Source organism: Cryptomeria japonica, chromosome 10 (assembly GCF_030272615.1).
Source record: "Cryptomeria japonica chromosome 10, Sugi_1.0, whole genome shotgun sequence".
Taxonomy (NCBI): domain Eukaryota; kingdom Viridiplantae; phylum Streptophyta; class Pinopsida; order Cupressales; family Cupressaceae; genus Cryptomeria; species Cryptomeria japonica.
This window is the reverse complement of record NC_081414.1, coordinates 359,948,804-359,971,533: the sequence shown is the minus strand read 5'-3', so window position 1 is coordinate 359,971,533 and position 22,730 is coordinate 359,948,804. Positions and strand designations below refer to the sequence as shown.

Below are 22,730 nucleotides of genomic sequence, written 5' to 3'. Positions count from 1 at the left end.
ATTGTGTTATGGTTTGCACTTCAATGTGATCTATCATTGTCAAAGAAATTGGATGCTCTAAAATTCTAACATATTTGTATCGTTTCACCCCGTTTTAAATAATCTATTCCAATTAAATATTACACGTATGGGTATAAGGATACTCTAATCAAAATGGAAGCATCATCCACAGTGGGATGACTAGAGATTTGAACAGGAAGCAAATCCATTCACCTTAAGATTTGAAAATAATTTTGCGACTTTGTGCAACAGCATGTTTTGTTGCCTTGACTTGGTCAACTTGAATGGGTTTTACAGAAACCTGAAGAGCCTTGTACCTTTCTATATTTATCCGTAGAACTTGTATAAGGCTCAAGCAATCTCAAGCCAACCTTGTTAATACATTATTCAAAATCTTCAAGGTTACAAATTAAAACCTTCATCTTCGTTTTCACAATCACTTTTTAGCAGCAGCTTGTTTAAACCCCTGAGCAATTTGTTTAATCTATCAAAAACCAAAAACTCATTGAGTCAATAGTTATTTTTCTATTTAGGTATCTGCTGGGTGTAACATAGTGACCAGTGCATTGATATTTAAAAGTTTGCAGCTTGTTCCAGCATTTTGAAAGGATTTGTAGTTTCGATTCTTATGTTATTGATGTTGTTATTCCCGTAATCGGGAATGTCCTAAATTTACCCCAAATCTTAATTTCTAAGTAAACAAGCGGGGTTAGAGAGTACCTTTTATCTTATTAAAACCCTGCAAACAGATGAGAAATCATTTACAATAACAATTCCAATAAGCAGATTACAATAATTGAACATTAGTAAATCCATGGCAGAATTATCAATTCAATCATAAAGCATTTAAACATATTTGGAAGGCTCAATTATAGGAGAGCATGGGAGAGAGTGACTTTGATGGGGTGTCTCAGATCCTCCACTCTAGGCCCAAGAGCGAAAATACCATCCCTCTTGGCCTCATGTGGCCCATGCCATCCATATGAGGTGGTCTACCAAGTGAGGTGTCCACTTTCCACTATCCCCTCATTTACCCAACCTTCTCCTTCTCTCTATGATTGGTCTCATGATAGGAGAAAGAGGTTGCAACAAGGTTCCCTGGAAACCATCTCCTCTAGGCCCAAGGGCAGTACCCTCTGTACCCCCCTAGCCTCATGGAACCATCAAGTCCCCTTATATAGGCGGTGTATCATAGAGAAGTAACCCATCACCGTACCCCTCTTGCAATCCTCGCTTCCTCCATCATGGCTGGAAGCATTCAGAACAATGAAAGGATACATTATACACACAATCAATTTACTGCAGATAATCATTGATCGGTTTAATATTTACTGTGGCATGTATGAGTAATCATAACAGCAATATATTATGAATAGTAAGTATGCAGAAATATAATTATATTGACCCAGCACTTTCATATTATACTTAGAGAATTCATACCAAACTGTCACAGCCAATCGAACTTGCTGAATATTAATATCTTATCAAATATCAGTCTGAATCCTTCCATTGTAATGTCGCCACTTTGAAATACAATTTAATGGTAAACAATAATAATAATAAAATTAAAATTAAAATATAAAAGAATATAATTAAATTTTCATTAAGTTAATGAATTGTCAAAGACATGAAATGAAAAGTTGTGACTCCATCAAACATGAGATATAAAAGGGAGAAAAGAACCTCATTTGAGGAGAATAATTTGGGGAATTAGAAGTGCAGATATGATTTAAATAAGAAGTACAGGTCTAATCATGAAAGGTTGTGTCCCTTTCAAAGGGCAGATATAATGAAGAGTGGCACTCTTTCAAAGGTGCTAATGTTGGAAAGGGTGTGTCTCTTGCCAAAAGGCATACATGATGAAGAGGTGTGACCCCTGCCTCACATTGAGAGATATAAAGGAAAGGAATCAAAAGCATCTAGGTTCATCACCATCGATCAGATCAGACCAGAACTGTTATTAAGTTACAGGCAGCGATTATCAGAGCAGAGAATAGCAAGACATAATTTATCATATGCAGCAATAATAATAATAAATACATGATAATAATAGTCAGCAAATGTTAGATTAAAGGCTGCAACCCTGATATTACACTTATAATACAAAACAATAACTTAATGACGATAATCAAGAAAGGTTGTCAACCATAATCTGATTCGATAACCAACAAGTGATTAGTTAAGGCAGAAGATTTGGTGAAGGTCGCTACTCTTGAAAAGGGGGGGCCTGTTGGGAAGGAACATAACCCTCCACCTAGGTCGAAGGATATATATGTGCAACACTTCAAACATTCCAAGGAGGAAAAAAAGCAGATCAACGAAGGCCTGAATCTGATATAAGGAGATCAGATTTGATACTAGTAATAAATTAATGCATACAGCAGATTGATCATATACTGTAATTTTGGTTTCCCTTTAAAGGAGATAAAGGCACTGTAATGTACCCTGTTGTACCTGCCTTGCCTTCTTGAACTTCGTTACCCCAAAGGTCTGTCTAGGGCAATAAATCAGATCTAGGATTCCCTGCAACATTATAGACATTGCAATATATATATATATATATATATATATCAGCAATAATAATAAATTAGTTACACAATCCATTACATGCAAATGGGCCCATTCAGAACGTTGGGGAACGCCCCAGGTTGGCTGGGCTACCCATCCAAACCCATCCCGTCTCTTAGGGTTCATAGGGTTACCTGAGGATGGGACCAGCATACCCCTGGCTTGGACCCCTTATTCCGAATGGGTTAACAAACAGAAAAATAGCAGGAAGATAACAAATGTCCACAGGGAACAAAGATTAAATGAATTCAGAATATATGTTACTTGGTAATTATTTATACATCCTGTTAATTGGAGAGTTGGTTAATTACCTCTGGCTTGATTTCAGAAACACGACTACCATTGATTATTATTCTTTCCTCAAATTCATATTATTGTTTATGAATTAGGTTTATCTTTTCTGTATATTTGACAGGGAGGATATCTTCTGGCACGTTTTAGGTTTCATAAATTTACGCAACAAGAATATTTATTCATAGGACCAAATTTGTGATTGATTTACAATTAATTTATACAATTACTCTGACTATATTCATTCCCATTGATTTTTAAGGTGAGTTACAAAAATCCCATTGAATAAAATTTGCATACTTTTAATAAACGATAAACCATGGATGCTCTGCGATACCCAGACGGATTGGCCTGGGAATGCACCAAACTACCAGCGATGGGGAGGGGGTGCTCTATACGACTAGGTGTTGGTTCTTCATCACTGGGAAGAACCAGCGACTCTCCATCCACATCGTGCCAGCCTGATACCTTCACAGGCTATCCCATAGGTGGTTTAAGTAATGTAATGAAACTAGATTTATATTATGGTTGAGTAATGTTACCTATTTGCAGCTTCTCCTTGCGCTTTTCTCCTTGTCACCTCCTTCTCTTGTGCTTCCCTTGGTGTGCAGGGTTTATACCTCCTAAAACCACGCGACCCCCTTGGAAGCATGGCGTCTTTTCCAGAGATGACTTGGGAATGGATGCATCCTTTCATTATTAATATTAGTTAAGGTATAAATGCATTTAATCGGTCAATATAATTAATTAATTTGAATATTTGGAAAATATATATTTATGTACAAATTGCATATAGTTATGTTTCTAATGATTTCGTTGTCTATGCGAGGATATGACAGTCCTCCCCCCTTACATTGCTTGTCCTCAAGCGATGTGGAGATTTGGGTGGTTGAAGATCTCTTCACCCTCCCAGGTTGCATCCTCCTCTGGCAACCCTTTCCATAAGATCAAGTATTCTACAATGCTTTTATTCTTTATTCTCCTTTCTCTTACGTCTAAAAGGGCTTCTGGCTCCAGTGTTAATTTTCCCTCATCATCTAACGGAGGTAACTCCTTGCATGGGGATATCTGTTGTCCTAATGCTTTTTTTAACCTAGACACATGGAATACATTGTGGATGCGGCTGCCTGGGGGAAGCTCAAGTTCATATGCTACCTCCCCTACCTTCCTTGAGATTGGGTAGGGTCCATAGAACCGTGGCTTCAGCTTCTCTGCCCCACTAGATTTCAACGAAAACTGCTTGTAAGGCTGCAACCGTAGGAAGTCTCCTACCTCAAATGATCTTTCAGTGCGATTATGATCAGCATATATCTTTTGCTGATTTTGGGCTTGATGTATGTGATCTTTTAGAGTCCTTAGGATGTCCATGCTTTCCTGAATAAAATCTCTTGCTCGTGGCACTTGACTTTCTAGAGTAATTAGTGATCCAAAAGAGGTGAGTTCATAACCATAAAGTGCCTTGAATAGGCTCATTTGGATTGACATATGATGCGTAGCATTATAACAATATTCCCCTAAATGTAACCATTTGGTCCAAGCTTTCAGCTGCCCAGTGACATAATTTCTTAGATATCCTTCAATCCATTTGTTGACGATTTCAATTTGTCCATCGGTTTGGGGATGATAGCTAGTGCTTGGCGTGAGACTAGTTCCTGCCATCCTGAAGATTTCTTGCCAAAATTGCCCCATAAACCGGTTCTCTCAATCGCTTATGATATTCTGGGGGAGCCCATGAAGTCTGAAGACTCCCCTAAAAAACACTTCTGCTACTTGAGATGCTTGGAATTTATTTGATATAGCAAAGAAGTATGCATATTTAGTGAGACGGTCCACTACCACATATATACAATCTTTTCCTTCGGACTTGGGAAGGTCGGTGATGAAATCCATCGAAATGCTTTCCCACTTCTAGTCGGGAATGGGCAATGGTTGTAGCAACCTGGCTGGGTGGTGGAGTTCCACTTTGTTCTTCTGGCACTGTGTACATTCTTGTACGTACTTTTGGACTTCCTTCTTAAGTCCTTTCCAAGAATATTGTTCTCTGATTTGTTTATATGTCTTGTAGAACCCTGGGTGTCCTACCAATGGATTATCGTGGTATTCTTCAACTATTACTTTCCTGAGTTTAGAGTTGGGCACCAAGTACACCCTGTCCTTATATAGGATAAGGTCCTCCACAACTTTGTATTTTGCATGGTTTGATGGATCCCTCAAGATCTCACTAGCAAAAGGGTCTTTGGCATATTTTACCAAAAGATCATATTTCCAATCAGCATTTATAGAAGTTATGGTGTTTATTTGTGGCTTTCTTGATAAGGCCTCTGCTACCACATTGGTTGTTCCTTTAACGTATTCAATATCAAAGTCATAAGCTTGTATCCTGCTGACCCATTTTTGTTGCCTATCATTTAGATCCCTTTGATTTAAAAAGAATCTCAGGCTGTTAAGATCTGTTTTTACATGGAATTTGGTGCAAACTAGGTATTGGCAGAATTTGGCTAGTGCATGCATGATGGCTAACATCTCTTTATCATAGACGAGGTAATGCTTTTTTGTTTCTGTCAGCTTACGGGTTTCGAAGCCTATGGGGTGTTTGTTTTGCGTGAGGACAGCTCCAATCCCTTCTTCGGAGGTATCACATTGTAGTTCAAAAGGAAGGGAAAAATCAGGGATAACTAGGACGGGGCATGAGCTTATAGCTTCCTTCAGACTTTCGAAAGCTCTTTGGGCTGCTTCACTCCAAACAAAGGCCCCTTTCTTAGTTAGATCGGTGAGAGGGGCTGCCACTTTGGAGAACCCCTGTACAAACCTTCTGTAGTAACTGCACAACCCCAAGAACCCCCTTAATTGTGTGAGGGACTTAGGTCTAGGCCATTCTCAGATAGTGGCTATCTTCTCCTCGTCCACGCTAACTCCCTCCGCATTAATCTTATGCCCTACATATAGAATTTCCTCCATTCCAAACTCACATTTGGATGCTTTTGCATAAAGTGATTCTTGCTCTAGGATCCTCAATGTTTCCTCAATATGTTTGAGGTGCTCCTCCCAAGTCTAGTTGTTGATCAAAATGTCGTCAAAAAAAACTAGTAAAAATTGCCTTAGTTGCTTGCGGAAAGTATGATTCATACATGACTGAAATGTTGCTGGTGCATTGGTTAGACCGAAAGGTAGAACCAAGAATTCAAAATGTCCATAGTGACACCGCAAAACTGTTTTGGGGATGTCCTCCTCCCTCGTCCTGATTTGATGATATCCTGATCGAAGGTCGATCTTGGAGAAATATCTGGCTCCGTGTAGTTCATCTATCAACTCATCTATTCTTGGGATTGGATACCTATTTTTGATGGTTTTCAAATTCAGTGCTCTGTAGTCAATGCACATCCTTAGAGTGCCATCTTTCTTTTTAACAAGTACCACCGATGATGTGAAAGGGATAGAGCTAGGTTAGATGTGTCCCATAGCCAGTAGTTCTTTAATGGTTTTCTCAACTTCTTCCTTATATTTGTGAGGGTGGCGATAGGGGGTGGTGATGACTGGTTTTTCCCCATCCTCCAACTCTATAGTGTGCTCAAATCCCCGTTTGGGAGGCAAACCTTGGGGAATTTCTCCAAAAACCCTTTTATACTTCTCCATGATGGGCTGAATGTCCACATGAATGGATTTCTCAGGAGTATTGCTCTTATCTAGTATCATGCATTGGGCCACCCATTCCCCTCGATTTTTTCTGAAAATCTGCTCCATTCTTTTACATGAAACCACCTTTGGACTGCCATCAAGTAAGCCCTTGAGAGTAACTTCCTTCCCTTCATGCTGAAATCGGATTATTTGGTTTGGGAGATCGAACATAAAACATCCCAGTGAATAAATCCATGGAGTCCCCAATATGATATCCGTGTCCAATGGTACCACGTAGAGATCTTCCTTTACCGGATGGTTACCTATTGTGAACTCCAACTTAGGTACCAACTTAGTGCATTGTACCCTTGCCCCCATGGTTGTTGCTGCTTCGAACCCCTTGAAGATTTGTGTGGGTAATTTATGCTGCTTGACTATTCTTTCATCGATGAAGTTATGGGAGGCTCCACCATCCACAAGTGTGACTACTTTTTTTCCTTTAAGCGAGCTCTTGATTTTGAACAGGTTGTGTTTAGCAGCATGGGTGATAGTGGCAATTATGGCCTGATCTTCTTCCCCAATCTTATTTTTTTGTTGGGTGGCTCCTCCTCATCCCCATATGGTGGGGCTTCTATCCTGTGAGCCCGGCTTTGGCATTTATGACTTCTTCCTTCATATGGTTTTAGGCATGTAAAACACAGTCCCTTTTTCTTAAGGTCCTCCAAGGCTGAGCACATATGCCCCTCCTCTCTCTTTCCCTTGCATTAGGTACAAGACTTTACAATCCCTTCTTGGTTGTGTTTATTGTCCTTGGGTGGAGGTTTGGAGGAGTTACCAAGGAATTTGGTTTTATCCTTGGGTGAGCTTTCTTCAAATTTCATAGCTTTTTGTATAGCCTCATCTAATGTTTGGGGTTCATGTGCACTTACTGTGCTTTTGATTGATCCCCTCAGCCCTTCTATGAATAGGTAAGTAAGTCTTTCTTGTGTTAGACCCACTACCATCACTACTAATTTCTGGAATTCTGTGGCATAGTTTTCAATAGTCCCCTGCTGCCTTAGTTGGGTGAGCTCTCGAAAGTACCACTCGGGATGCTTTTGGTCAAATCTTTTTATGAGCTTTTGGGTGAACTCATCATATGTGTTTATAAGCTGATGTCCTTGGGTGATGAGGCCATGGTGCCACCACTCATGGGCAACTCCGGATAGATTAAGTATAGCAAATTTAATGGCATTGGATTGAGTCATGGGGTTGAGGGATAGGTAGGTATCCAATTTTTTGACCCATGACCTAGCCGATACCTTTCCTTCCCAATCATAGTTGGGGATGGTCACCTTACTGAGTTTGTTTTGAAGTTCTTTGTGGGCTGGAGGATATCTTTCATTACGGCCAAGTATCTTTAGTTTGGCATCACAATAGTCTTTGAAGGTTACAAGATCTCATAGTTCGGGATCCAACCTATGGTAGTCTGCAAGGATCTGGTCTACATTTTCCATGGGTCTGTCATGGTTATCATCACTTATTGCCACTTCCTCAGGTAGGAATGAAGGTCAAGTGGGCCTTGAGCTGGTGTCCTTTGATGTGGTGGGGTGGTGGTTTTCAAAATGATTGGATTGGGCTTCTTTGGCATTATGGTTACTTATGTTTTGGAGGGCCTGAAGGACAAGTTGGTTGTTCCTCTCATTCTGTTCAATGAAGGCCTGCATGGTTCTTTCAGTTTGTTCCCTTAGTGCTTGAGCGGTTTGCTCCATGAAGGCCCTAAGTTCATTACTAGCCTGTTCACTCATGTTGTTGGCTCCTTTTTCCCTTTCTCTTTCTAAGGCCCTAAGGGTTCTTTGGCTATGTTGCATCAACTATTTCCACAAGGTGGCAGGAAGGAGGCTCTGATACCACTGTAATGTACCCTGATGTACCTACCTTGCCTTCCTGAACTTCGTTACCCCAAAGGTTTGTCTAGGGCAATAAATCAGATCTAGGATTCCCTGCAACATTATAGACATTGCAATATATATATATATATATATATATATATATATATATATATATATATATATATATATATATATATATATATATATATATATATATATATATATATATATATATCAGCAATAATAATAAATTAGTGGGAGCTAATAAATCATCTTGGCAGGAAATGTGCTTGAAAAGATTAAATCAAGAATTTCAGCTTGGCGAGTCAGATGGTTGTCTCTGTCAGGCCGCATCCTCCTTATCGAAACTGTTTTGGCCTCCATGCCTAATTACTACATCTCTGTCCTTAAGGCTCCAAAATCAGTTGTCATGAAGATCCAAAAAATTATCAGAAGCTTTTTATGGAAGGGTAATCTTTCACAAGAAAAGAAAATTCCATTAATTTCACACACCAATATGTCACATGGAAAGGCAGTGGGAGGAGTAGGACTGCATGATCTCACCAAACGGTATAAAGCATTTGGAGGTAAATTGGTATGGAAAATGTACTCTAAGCCTAACGCAAAATGGTGTCAAATCATGCAAGCGAAGTATCTAGACTCTTCAAACCCACTGAGAATCCTCACCATTGCTAATCCTCCAAATGGATCTGCAATGTGGAACTTTATGATGTCCTCCAGAGAATTGGTAGCCACGTATATTTCTTGGCAAGTTAATAATGGGGAGTCAATTCATTTCTGGAATGACTCATGGAATGGACACCCTCCACTAGCACAATGTCAACATCTGCAAGAAAAAATTCCTATTCTCACTCATGTATGGGGTGAGAAACTCATTGACTATATCAATGGAATTGAATTAAATTCAAGAAAAGCCATCTGGAAAGATTTTTCGCATATTATCACTGATATTAATCAAAAGCAGATGTTACAAAACCTTTTAAATCAGAGGATTTTATTCCTCTCAGATAAATCGGATAAAGTTTTTTGGGCTCCTTCCAAACAAGGTGTAGTTTCAGTTAAAAATGGATATGCAGCTTTACAACATATGATGAAGCAATAGCAGAACCAAAGAGCTTTTAAATTCTATTGGAATAACAAGGTTTTGCCTAAAGCAGGTTGTTTCTCTTGGTTGGCAATTCAAAACAAAATCTTAACTAGTGATAGACTAGTCAAGCTGCAAATTTCGCAACCATTTCTCTGTGTTCTGTGTAATAAGGAAAGTGAAATAGTTGACCATTTGTTTGTTCAGTGTCCATTTGCTCAACAGTGTTGGTTATTCATTTTGAATAGATTGCAAATTTCTTTGCCTCTGCCAAACACAATTTGGGATTTGTTTCAGTCTTGGCCTACTCTCTTTACCTCCTCCACCTTTTCTTGTATTTGGCACATCATTCCAACATCAGTCATTTGGTCCATCTGGTGGGAAAGAAATAAAAGAGTTTTTAGGAAAGTGTCTTTGTCTGTTGATAAAGTTTTGAAAGTCATTGAGAAATCAGTTTCAGACCTAGTTAATGTTCATGTTCAATCCCATTTTAACATTTCTTCACTATTTTCGTCTTGGGATTCTTCCATTATCAAGAATTGGAAGCACATTTTATCACCATCTAACTCCAACTTGTCATCTTCTAATAAATTGATTAAGGTTGATAGATCTAACATTTCATGGCAACCCCCTCATCGAGATTTTGTCAAAATTAACTTTGATGGTTCATCAAGAGGGAACCCAAGTGACTCAGGGGCTGGAGTTTGTATTAGGGATCATATGGGCAATATAAAAGCATTCAAATCTTTTGTATTGCCTCCAGGAACTAATAATATGGCAGAGGTGCAAGCGTTATTGGAAGGATTGATCCTCACAAAGAAATTGGGTTACCTAAAAGTTCATGTTGAAGGGGACTCCTCTCTAATTATTAATGCCTGCATACAGAGGAAAACATTAAATTGGAGGATCAACTATATTCTCGAACAAGTTTGGTCTCTGCTAGATTCATTCAAAGCATTTCATATGTCACACACTTACAGGGAAGGTAATAAGATGGCGGATATACTTGCAAACATGGGTTGCGATGGTCTTCAAGTTGAATCAATCAAGGACGATCATGAGTTAAAGGATTTTCCGCAATTAAAAAACATTCTATGGGATGAGATTTCGTGTGTGATGAGACATGGTAACCATCATGGTTAATCACTTAAATGCCATTTAACTTCACTTGCAGGAATGATTTCGAATCAAGGTGAATTAATCGCTTAGCACGGTCGCATGTGCAAAATGTATTAAATGAGTCCCTCACCATCTTTGCGTACATGACTACATCCTTGACGTGTGTGAGATGTAATCCGATAAAACCTCGTTCATGGTTTAGTAAAGTTGTCACATGCGAATTCTTGCAAGCAGGAAGAGTTCATAATTATAACATAGATGGACGGGCCGACTACTAAACATCACTTCCTCCACCTATAAGGCATTCTTCCCTCGCAAGCTAAACTGGTTTTTGCATAACACAGGTTCTGAAGAGGGAAAACAAACAGAACTCCAGATTAGGGCTTGCCGACTTCAACGGAAGGAAGATTGCAAATGGACTCTACTTGCGCAACATGTCGCAAAGAGCACATGGAATACTTGCCGTACAACTACAGAGTCTTCTTAGCAGTGGAAGAGTGGGAGAGACCCTTCACGAAGCACATTATAGACGTTTTTCTGGGACAAGTATTCCAAATTCAATCATACCAGATCAGGAGGAGCATCAAGCGGGTGATTGATGAAGAAATCGGGTTTCCTCAGGCAAGACGAGCCATCTTCCCTTCACAGCTTATCTCTATTTTCTTGTTAAATGCTTTTGACTTGCTCCAATCCCTTTCAATGCTTGAGTTAATTCCTGCCAAAGTTGTCAAGCAAGAATTTCTGCCTGGTAATAAACTTCTCCTTGCAACCCAAAGATATGATTTGTGGGAGGGTAACGCACACATTGGAGGCATTTTCCCGCGGCACTTCCTCCTATCCAAACATGTCTTTGTGTCAATTTATGATAACATTAAACAAACGCTTGAGATGCAGAAATTTTCTTATATCCAAAGTGCTCCGGATAGACACCGTAGGGAATTAGGGCAGGAATTGGTTACTTTGGTTAAGAAAAAGTCAAACGCCCTGTTAATTCTGTTGAATGCCGAACCTCCCGAGGTGAATCCACCCCTGCAACCGGTAGTGCCGGATTTAAATGTTGCCTTAGGGCAAGTGCTATCGCAAGGCTCCAATGAAGCTACAGGGTTAGCTCAAATTCCACCCATAATCAACAGGGGCATGGTGCAAGAACATCAAGATGAAAACGTCCAGCCGATGCATGAGTAAAGTAGAGGATAAATTCCGTACCTGTTTTTATGAGCATAACTATGGACGTCAGATGGCTCTCCATTTTCAAAAATTGTTGAGGATGGCCAGGTTGCGAAATTATAAGCCTACGTGCAATATTAACTATCCCAGGTAACAGGTGTTGGTCTCTTCGTTTATTTCCCCCGGTTGAACAGAACCACTAGTAGAGACATTTTGTTAACCAGCTGGGTTTAACTGGTAATGGAGGCTCTTTTTGAACCGGTTAATACGACAAGCATTCCAATATTAAAGTTCTGGTATGATACATCCGGCAACCGGTTGTGGCAGCTTTACTTGGTCTCTTCTTTTATTTCCACCGGTACAACGAAACCGGTAGTAGAGACATTTTGTTAACCAGCTGGGTAGTACCGGTAATGGAGGCCCTTTGAATCGGTTAATACGAAAGGAATACCGGTATGAAAGTTCCAATATAATACAACAGGCAACCGGTTGTGGTAGCTTTACTGTGTTCCGGTAACCAGAATCCTGCTCCCCAAGTTTTCATGATATCTGGTTGTGGGGGTAGTTTTTTAAGGTTTCTTCTAGATTTGTCTTGTCCCGCTACTCTCAACTTTGGCCTCTATGAGGTTTGTACTATGGGCAGGTCCTTTCCCTTTGGATCTTTGGGGGGTCCCTTCTTATAGCCCTGACTTCTCTTTTCATTGTATCTGAGCAAGGACATAGGGTTTTCTTCCTGATTCTTTCCCTATTGAGCTCTTGAATCAGTTATCTTATTAATATATATATGTATATATATATATATATATATATATATATCAATGGCTTGCCACTTTTGCAAAAATAAAATAATAATAATAATAAATTAGTTACGCAATCCGTTACATGCAAATGGGCCCATTCAGGACATTGGGGAACGCTCCAAGTTGGCTGGGCTACCCATCCAAACCCATCCTGTCTCTTAGGGCTCATAGGGTTACCTGAGGATGGGACCAGCATACCCCTGGCTTGGACCCCTTATTCCAAATGGGTTAACAAACAGAAAAATAGCAGGAAGATAACAGATGTCTACAAGGAACAAAGATTAAATGAATTCAGAATATATGTTACTTGGTAATTATTCATTCATCCTGTTAATTGGAGAGTTGGTTATTTACCTCTGGCTTGATTTCAGAAACATGACTACCATTGATTATTATTCTTTCCTTAAATTCATATTATTGTCTGTGAATTATGTTTATCTTTTCTGTATATATGACAAGGAGGATATCTTCTGGCACGTTTTAGGTTTGATATATTTATGCAGCAAGAATATTTATTTATAGGACCAAATTTGTGATTGATTTACAATTAATTTATACAATTACTCTGATTATATTCATTCCCATTGATTTTTAAGGTGAGTTACAAAAAACCGATTGAATACAATTTGCATACTTTTAATAAACGATAAACCATGGATGCTCTACGATACCCAGGCAGATTGGCCTGGGAATGCACCAAACTGCCAGCGATGGGGAGGGGGTGCTCTATACGACTAGACGTTGGTTCTTCATCGCTGGGAAGAACCAGCGACTCTCCCTCCACATCGTGCCAGCCTGATACCTTCACAAGGTATCCCATGGGTGGTTTAAGCAATGTAATGAAACTAGATTTATATTATGGCTGAGTAATGTTACCTGTTTGCAGCTTCTCCTTGCGCTTTTCTCCTTGTCACCTCCTTCTCCTGTGCTTCCCTTGGTGTGCGGGGTTTATACCTCCTAAAACCACGCGACCCCTTTGGAAGCATGGCGTCTTTTCCGGAGATGACTTGGGAATGGATGCATCCTTTCATTACTAATATTAGTTAAGGTATAAACGCATTTAATCGGTCAATATAATTAATTAATTTGAATATTTGGAAAATATATATTTATGTACAAATTGCATATAGTTATGTTTCTAATGATTCCGCTGTCTATATGGGGATATGACAGGCACTCCCCCTCTAACCCTCCCTTATTGGCTGAGAATTGTAATCTAGGACTAACTCGGGCATTTTACAAAAGGGGGACATTACATCCATAGTACTTGAATGCATGGGTGTTGTTCTCTTATACCCCGTCATCAGCTTGGAAGGTTATGTTTTCTCCCAAAGGGATGACTGTTGATTATATGCCCTTTGACTCTAATAAGAACTGGGGCAACTGCACCCTTTCAGGGATTAAAAACAACACTTGTTAATATCATTAGTAAAGACTATTTGTATCACTTAAATAATTAATGAGATCGCTTCTGTGTATGATTTGTTATGAGCACAGTGAACTAAGTTAATATTTATGTTAATGTTTATGGTTCGCTGTCTTGTTAACCAGTGCCTCTCCATAATGGTCGCTGCCATGAGGGATTGAGGGCTATACAAATTAACAAACACTGATTTGTTATGAAGGACGATTTCCACCCATACAGTTAGCTCTCGATCTGTAGACATAGTGCTATGGTTAACAATAAAGAAAAGGAAATTGTGAAGTCTTACTTTTCGTAAGATAATTTCCAGAGATCACCCAATGGCATTTTAATGTCATGACGGGGACATGACAGTTGTGTTAAATCGGAATCCATTAAAATCCAAAATAGTTTAAAATGCAAGTTTGTCGAGCCAGAGCCTGAAATGGACTTAGTCAGTGGGAGTTCTAAAGTCAGCTTAAAACCATTTCTTAACTATGAATTCCAACTAATAATGGTCTCTGATGTTGCTAAATTGCTGATGAACTCCACTGTAAATGGAAAATCCTACTGTTCTGATTTACTGATCTTCATGTATTCTTTGGACTGATATGACATATTAACACAAACCCTAATGGGGTGTTCTAAATGGTACTACATAAAACCCAAAATTACAACAACAGCAAACATTTGTCGCCTAGAAAACTAATTTGCTGAACATTATGTATAATAGTTCACTCCTTGCTCTAACGTAATTCCCATTCCAAACATAATGGTGCTACTTCTGAAATGGCTTTCAGATGAAATAAAACTTTTTAAAAACTTATTTATTAAATATTCGGCGTGAGTTTTCCACAGTCTATGTAGTGTTATTAATATTACTTCTGGATTTAATGTGTATATTTATTCAATCGACAGATTGAAAATATATGCACAGCAAATCCAGAAGCAATCTTAATAATATTAAATATTCACCAATTACATCCCAGTGAATGGATACAGTGAAAGCAATTAGCTCACTTTAAAAATTTAATAACTACAGTGCATATCTAGCTTGAAGAGCAACTACGTACCGAACAAATGGCAGAGGGAATATCGATGAAGCTCCTGTTGTCGACATGGTGTCTCCAAGAATGTAAAATGCTCAGAGCCAAAACCTGGATGGGAAGCTCATGCCTTGCTCATACCCACTCTGAGCAAATTCCAACATTATTTTCGTTAAGCTCACACATCTCTCCGACGCATCTGTTGGAAATAGGCCCAGAGCTCATCAAGCTGACCTGCTTGCACATACCCAGTGATCATGTTCGTTCAGGACCTTATCTCGTTTAGGCATTTTCAAACACATGGCGGGTAACCCCTATATCCCATATACATGTTCTCCAGAACATTGAATACAAACGTATCTGATTTTAACCCACTTCGTACCATCTTTGATGGATTTCCATCCCTGCTGCAGATATACCGGTCTTGCACAGGCTGGAAGAATGCCAGACAACATGAATTGATTGGCTTGGATTCCCCCTCTCTGATTTGCTGAAACAATTCCAATACCTCATGAGGTTACCATTACTTTGCACAGTCTGCAAGCAAGACAGTCCATGAGTACTCATCTCGATCAGGCATTTTGTCAAACAGTTTGCGTGCATGACGCAGATTTCCGCACTAGATATACATGGCAAGAACACTGTCTTCTAAAACCCTATCAGACACGAAACTACGTAGTCTGAAATGGGCAAGGACCGTTTTTTTCCAATGACAAGGATTTCTTCTCAATGCATCACAATATCAGTGGTGGCATACCACATGTTTATGCTAACCATTGCTGCGGCATATGGATTATGTTCGTTAAAGTCCTGTATTTTGGACTGTTTCTTGGTGTTTTGGATTAGGTACGAACGCATGGCAGAGGGAACATGGATGAAACTCCTATTGTTGATATGGTGTATTGGAAACTCATGCCTTCCTCATATCCACTCTGGGTGAATCCCGACTTTATTGTAGTTAAATCTCACAAATCTCTCCGAGGCATCTGTTGGAAATAGGCAGGGAGCTCATCAAGATAGCTTGCTTGCACACACCCAGTGATTATATTCGCTCGGGACAGTATATCTAGCTTAGGCATTTTGTCAAACACATGGCGTGTAACCTCTATATCCAATATTTTGCATACATATTCTCCAGAGCACTGGGATACAAACATATCTGATTTTAACCCACTACTTATCATCTCTTGATGAATTTCCACTCCTGCTGCAGATACACCAGACTTGCACAGGCTGGAAGAACGCCAGACAACATGAATTGATTGGCTTGGACTCCCACTCTCTGCATTTGCTGAAACAATTCCAATAACTCATGAGGTAGCCCTTGCCTTGCACAACCTGCAAGCAAGATAGTCCATGAGCACTCATCTCAATCAGGCATTTTGTCAAACAGCTTGCGTGCACAACGCAGATTTCCGCAATAGATATACTGCCAATGACTCTGTTTTTAAAAACTCTGTCAGACACGAAACTGGTGTAGTCTGAAATGCGCATGGACAATTTTTTCCAATAAAAAGGATTTCTTCGGAATGCAACACAATATCGGTGGTAGCATACCATGCGTTTATGCTAATCATTAATGTTGCGGAATGTGGATTGTGTTCATTAAAGCTCTGTGTTTGTTTTGAATTGTTTCTTGGTGTTACTTTTTAATGTTCTTTTGTGACGAGCAAAACTGAGGGTCCTGTTTTTCTTATAAATCGAGCCACTTACAGAATTGTAGCATTCTTAATTCTAAGATAAAGAACACAAAAATAAACAACGAATATGGCCTTTGAATTGACAGGACTGCCTGGAACACTCATTAAAATTTTGAAAACTGATGTATTCAAGCAAATAACAGAGCGAGAATTTTCGTATAAGCTACCACGCAAGCACTCTGATCTCCTGTGAAAACCATGCATATTTTTGACACTTCTCCAATTTGCAAAGTCCCCGAGTTATTTATTCCAATCAATAATTAGAAATGCCATAACCACAAAATCCCATATTTATCAGCTTGTCAAAATAATTAGCAAAACCTCAACTGTTCTCATAAATTAGGATCTTAGATTTAGGTCATATTAGTCATTTAAACTGGCATCAATAATCAAGTAATTTAAGAATTCTATACAAATTTATAGAAGAATATGAAGTTTTAGGAAAAATAAATAATATAGTGGAACATGTTTAAAAAGTATACTAATATACAATGAGGAAGATGAGCATAATATATGTGAGAAAGAAGATAAAAGGAGGAGACATTATCGATGGAATGTATTTGAATAATATCATGTATAGTTATATGAATGAATAAATATAGAAAATGGGTGTATATATGTTTGCTTTCATGATAAGAGTTAATATTGGGTTTCTAAATTCAAGTAAATCTAAGGTAAGATTATTTTTTGAGGTTGTTGGCATTCACAAGCTAGTGTACAAGTGCTTAATGATTGATCACAATGCACAAAAGGAGGATTCTAGTCAATATTTAATTAAAATGTTGGGACCTAATCAAATGTCTTTATTATGGAGGAGAAGATAATGCAGAAGACATTATTAACAAGGAATGGCATAAGAAAAGGGGTAATCCTAAAAAGGTGTGACTACTAAGACAAATTAGATGTGTTTGGGAAGGAATGAGATGGAAGGATGGAAGGATAAATAATTTAGGAAATATTAAACATAGATATAAAGTTTGAGTTTTAAAATAGAAAAGAGAATAGAGAAACCAAGGGGGTAGCAACAAGGCCATCGAAGGAAGAGAAATGAAGGAGAGAGATGATAAGCATGTGAATCAAGAGAGATGTGCCATGAAAAAGGTGGAACATTAAACAGCCTAGAGGAAAGATAGAAAATCCTTCTTTTTTACAATTACATTAGTAAAAGCAAGGCAAATAAGAGGATGTACCAAAAATGCAAAATTAAGTTAAATAGATCTCAAACACAAAACTAAGACAATAAGCTTAGTGGTAGCCATGGACCTATGTAGTTTAGAGATGGGACCAAAGTAAAAAAATAGAAGCCTCATTAGGGATATTAAAAGATATGTCTTGAAGTGGTAGATTTATTGAGGTTGCTTGGAGAGGGATTGAATAACGAAGAGCTAGAGGTGTAAGAGAAAATAGAGATAGATGAGGTAGTTTGATAGAGGAACCATGAAGGTAGCTAATACCAAGAGGAAATGTTAGTAGAAGAGGAAAAGATTGAAGAAAAAGAAAGATTCTTCACAGCGGCGATTCAAGAGGAAAAGAAAAAAGAAAAAATAGTTTATTTAATAGATGAATTTCTAAAATTCATAATGTTTGCATCCCAGTAGTGAAAGATGGATGGTAGTCTGATGAAATCCTTGATAGGTGGGGGCACAAAGAGAGGGATAAATTTGGAAGGAGAAAAGAGAAAATTACTTAGGGATATAAGAATTTAGAAGATAGATTTTTAGGGAAATTTTAGAAGTAGAAAAAAAAGGGAAAATAGTAACAAGGGAAAAGAAATTAGTAATATAGGAGACAAAGTAGGATTAAAGATCACTAATGAGATCCCAAAGGATGTGACTCTAAGCACCAAAAGACCCCATGATGGAATGAACCCCCACACTAATTGTCATCCCATGTGTCAATTGGTAGACATACAAGAATGATAGAGGAAGGGTAAAATAAAGAGAGAAGACTAACATGATCACAAAAGAAAATATATATATATATATATAGGAAAGAGATGAGTGAGATAGATGTTATAGAAACCCTTGGACAAAAATAAAATAACAAGATATTTCACCAAGTTGTCTTGAGGATGGGACAAAGTTTTGAGCCTAGAGGTAATGTTGGTAGATATATTCACTCATATTCAAGTTTCTTGAAAATATTACTAGTACTATAAATAGAGAAAAAATTAGATTATGATACATAAAAGATTATGTGTTGTGGTACATTTTGACACTAGGGAATCAGGGAAGCATCATAAAGTGACTGAATTTTCTTAATCACTTATTAAATAAGTCATATAACGTAATTATGAAGAGACAATATCAAGATATATAAGGAGGATAATTATGTAAGATAAAAGCATGGGCCAAAAAGATTAATACCCAAGCATGATGTGTAATGGGATAATTAAAAGTGATATCAATCATGAGGCATGAGAATAAGAAGAATAACATAAGGGAAGGATATGAAGTATAGAAGCACACAACTGAGGAACATGCATAGAATGTTTCAAAGAGGAGATAGCTAATAAAGAGATGTAATGGATGGAGCATACTTAAATGATATAATATATTATAGTTATATAAATGTACGAATATAGAAAATTTGTGTATGCACCTTTTCCTCCATGGAAAGAACTAATATTAGGTTTTTTAATCTAAGTACACCTAAAGTAAGACTACCCTTTTGGGATATTTTTATTGGCAAGCTATTGTCCAATTGTTCAATGTGAGGAAAGGTTTCTCGACCTTGTAATCTTGTGTGTAATAAATATTATGAATGACAAGTGGACTTGAATGTCCCCCTCCCCATTTGGAGTAGAAGACTCCCCCTACATGAGGTTTCACAAGCATCACTCCCTCCAAAAAGACATTTTTGGGTTTTTTTTTTATTTTGTTTTCTTACCTTGGGGTTTTGTAAATATACCTTTTCGACATTGTTAGAATCTAAAAAGATGAATAACCTAGAATACCTAGTTTGAATAAATATAAATAAAAGTATGAATGTAAATGATGCAAGATCAAAATAAAAACATAGATTTAGTCTCCAAGAGAGAAAAATAAATGTTGCAAAACAAAAATAGCATTAGGAGAATGCAAGAGAAAAAAGCTACAAAATGAAATTACAATGCAATAGAATGCAATGGAATATAACACCAAGACTAGTTAGGAGTGAGTGTATATAGGAAATGAGAGAGGGGAGAGGTGGAAAATATGACCAATGGGAAGATACCACCAAAATAGCCTAAAAAGGGCAAGTGTAACTCCCATGGAATATGTTGACACCTTTCACCCACTCATACTAATATTCACTTAATTAATCCCAAGAAAACTTAATTAAAAGTGTAGGACAAACCCAGGAATAGGAAAATAAAAAAATAAATAGGAAATAAAAACCTACACTAACACCCCCCTTAAACACAACTTAGGTGGGTGAAAAGATAATGGATCATGACAAATGAGGTCATGTTAGGTACCCACATAAAAAGAATTTCCCCCCAAAGATAAGAAGCTCCCCACAAATAGAGAGATGCCTCCCCCCATGATAGAGAGATACAAGACTTCCCCCAAAAGTAGAGAAACAAATGAAGTGGAAGTGTTGATGGGTGTTTTGACACACTCACCAATAGTCAGGTCGTTTATGTGAACACTCACCACCTCTCCTGAAAAGCAATAAGTTTTGGGAAACTAACTACTCCAAGGTCTCTATAGTCAAGTCTCAACGGTGTTAGGTAACTCGGTGGTTGATGCGGTTGTACCTATCAAGGGGCCTAATGGTTGAAACAATCCTTCAATAACTTAACTTTTTTTGTATTTTATGATTTAAATTCTTTCAAAATAAACTGCAAAAGATAGATCAGGGAAACAAGAAGGTAACAATGAAACCAATACAATAACAGCTTAATGAACTACTCACTTAGCACCCTGCAATCCAAGAATCGTCAATATCATTCAAACCAGCATTCAATAACAAACCTCCAATAAACATGCAAAGTCATGCAACCTCACAAATTCATGGAAAGAATATCACCACAATATTGTCCTATCACATTAATTCACATACACCACTTACGTGCGCAATATGATTCATAAAGAAATAAAACATAAGACCAAAATAAGTTGTTGATTTCAAACAATAGACATTACCAGATTGCAAAGAACAAATTCATAGCATATACGCATAGATCAGGCAATCTATAAGTTGCTTCTTGTATTAACTCCAAAGAATGTATAATAGAAACTACTCAAATTCGTAACAATCTGCATAAAAGTAATCTAAAATCTCTAAGTGGGCCTCAAATCATCAATTTGTGAACCTTTACAAATGAACCCAAATCTCCAATTTGTAGAGTTTCTTGTCCTAGTTTCTAGGAAATAAACCTATCTAAATCAAGCTCTAAAAAAGCAAGGAGACGCAGTTGACATGCAAGTCTCTACCTTGAACTCCAGTTAACTACTACGAAACTGGGACTGGGTGAACATTATTAAAATGGTGTTGCATGAGCCAATATTTCGTAATCATGCAAAACTTATTCAACAATCAAGGTACATGTTGAAGTAGCAGTTGAAGTCCCAGTTCTAATGTCATGCAAAATTCCTCAAAAATATCATGCTATCATTATCAACTACCCATTTATCTTTCACTTCTTTTTATAGCTCTTATAATTGTTAATGCTACATGCAACCACTTCAGCAGGAGGATCTACAACATGCTTGATTCTAAACTTATACTTCTTCAAAATCTCCTCTACATTCTTACTTCCATCTTCTAATTTTTCTATTATTTCTGAAGCCTGTTGACACTGAGTTATTAAGTATGTATATATGTTCATTAACTAAATTCAACAGGGGGTGTCAAATAATGTGCCTCATATGTGTCCCATTGACAAAGTACATTGTCTTCCTCCATGTGTCCGACACTGGTAATATCAAGCCCAAAAATACCCAATAACTGCCCTACAAACTTTTCATACTTCTTTATTACACCAAGGAGAGAAGAACGGACATTTGTTATGTCTTTTCTATACTGTTGAAGCATCTCAATCTTCAACTCCAAAATGTATATATAGGATTGCAAGTTCTCAACACTATCCCCTCCTAAAAGATCCTCACCTAGTATGACATCCACTTTGAGATTCAAAATTTGATACTGCTTACCAAAATTGTTAAGCTTTTGCTCTCACTGCTAAGAACATGAAGCTAAAGCTCCTCCAACCTACGTAGATTTCTTATACACCTCCATAGTATTTTGCAAAAAAAATCTAATTTTAGAAGCATTTGTCTACACCCATGCTTTTGTAGTGGCTTCCACCTTTCTCACCTCAACAAGTGCCTTCACGTCTCCCTCTAAAAGTGATGAGGTTGAGGGCAGGCTATCATCGAACCGTACATCAAGGGGCTTGCTCATCTCCACTAGCAACTGCTTATATTGTTCTAGCTACACCTTGACCTCCGAGTGGGAGATGTCTTCCTTTTCTATTCATCTCCTCATTACGCTAGTTGCAAGATCCAATGTATCCAACTCTCCCCATTTGGTTTGTTTACCCAATTTTACCTGTGAAACTTGGCATTTGGGGGAGATCTGGCCTTCAACTTATATAGGAACTGCAACATCGGGAATCACCTCACCAGAACCAGTTCTAGATAAATGATGTATGGTTTTAGCCTTCTTTGTTTTTCTCGATTCTTTGGTGATTGCTTGTTGTAGTGTGACCTTTGGCAGCACCACTTTCTTTTTCTTCTCGAAGGTGAAGTTTAGCCATTGTGGTGTATCCTTGTCCTTGTCACCTTCATGTGGTACGATGTTTGTAGTCACCATGTGTACCTTTGACTTCTCTTTTGCTTCATCCTTCTCCTCTTCTTCTTGCTTCGGGATTCAAATATCTTGGGTTGATGTTCCCGGTTGAACCTGGTTGGTTTGAAGAGCGATATTAATATTTAATTGTTGTTGTCTGTGCAGATCTCCTAACCTGTCACTTATTTCTTCTTCAAACTCTTTATCACCTTTATTTGTTTCTCCCATCCCTTCTCCAACAGCTATTTCTTTTAATAAATCCTCTTGG

The 22,730-nt window shown here is 38.0% G+C and overlaps 1 long non-coding RNA gene across 1 annotated transcript; it reads right to left on the bottom strand.

Annotated features, from left to right (window-relative positions):
* Positions 1-748: 748 nt before the first annotated feature.
* On the bottom strand, positions 749-17,020 carry LOC131042812 (uncharacterized). Its single transcript, XR_009105317.2, has 2 exons — positions 15,012-17,020; positions 749-1,248 (listed from the first exon to the last, which is right to left on the bottom strand). It is a non-coding gene; the product is annotated as an uncharacterized LOC131042812 (long non-coding RNA).
* Between the last annotated feature and the right edge of the window lie 5,710 nt (positions 17,021-22,730).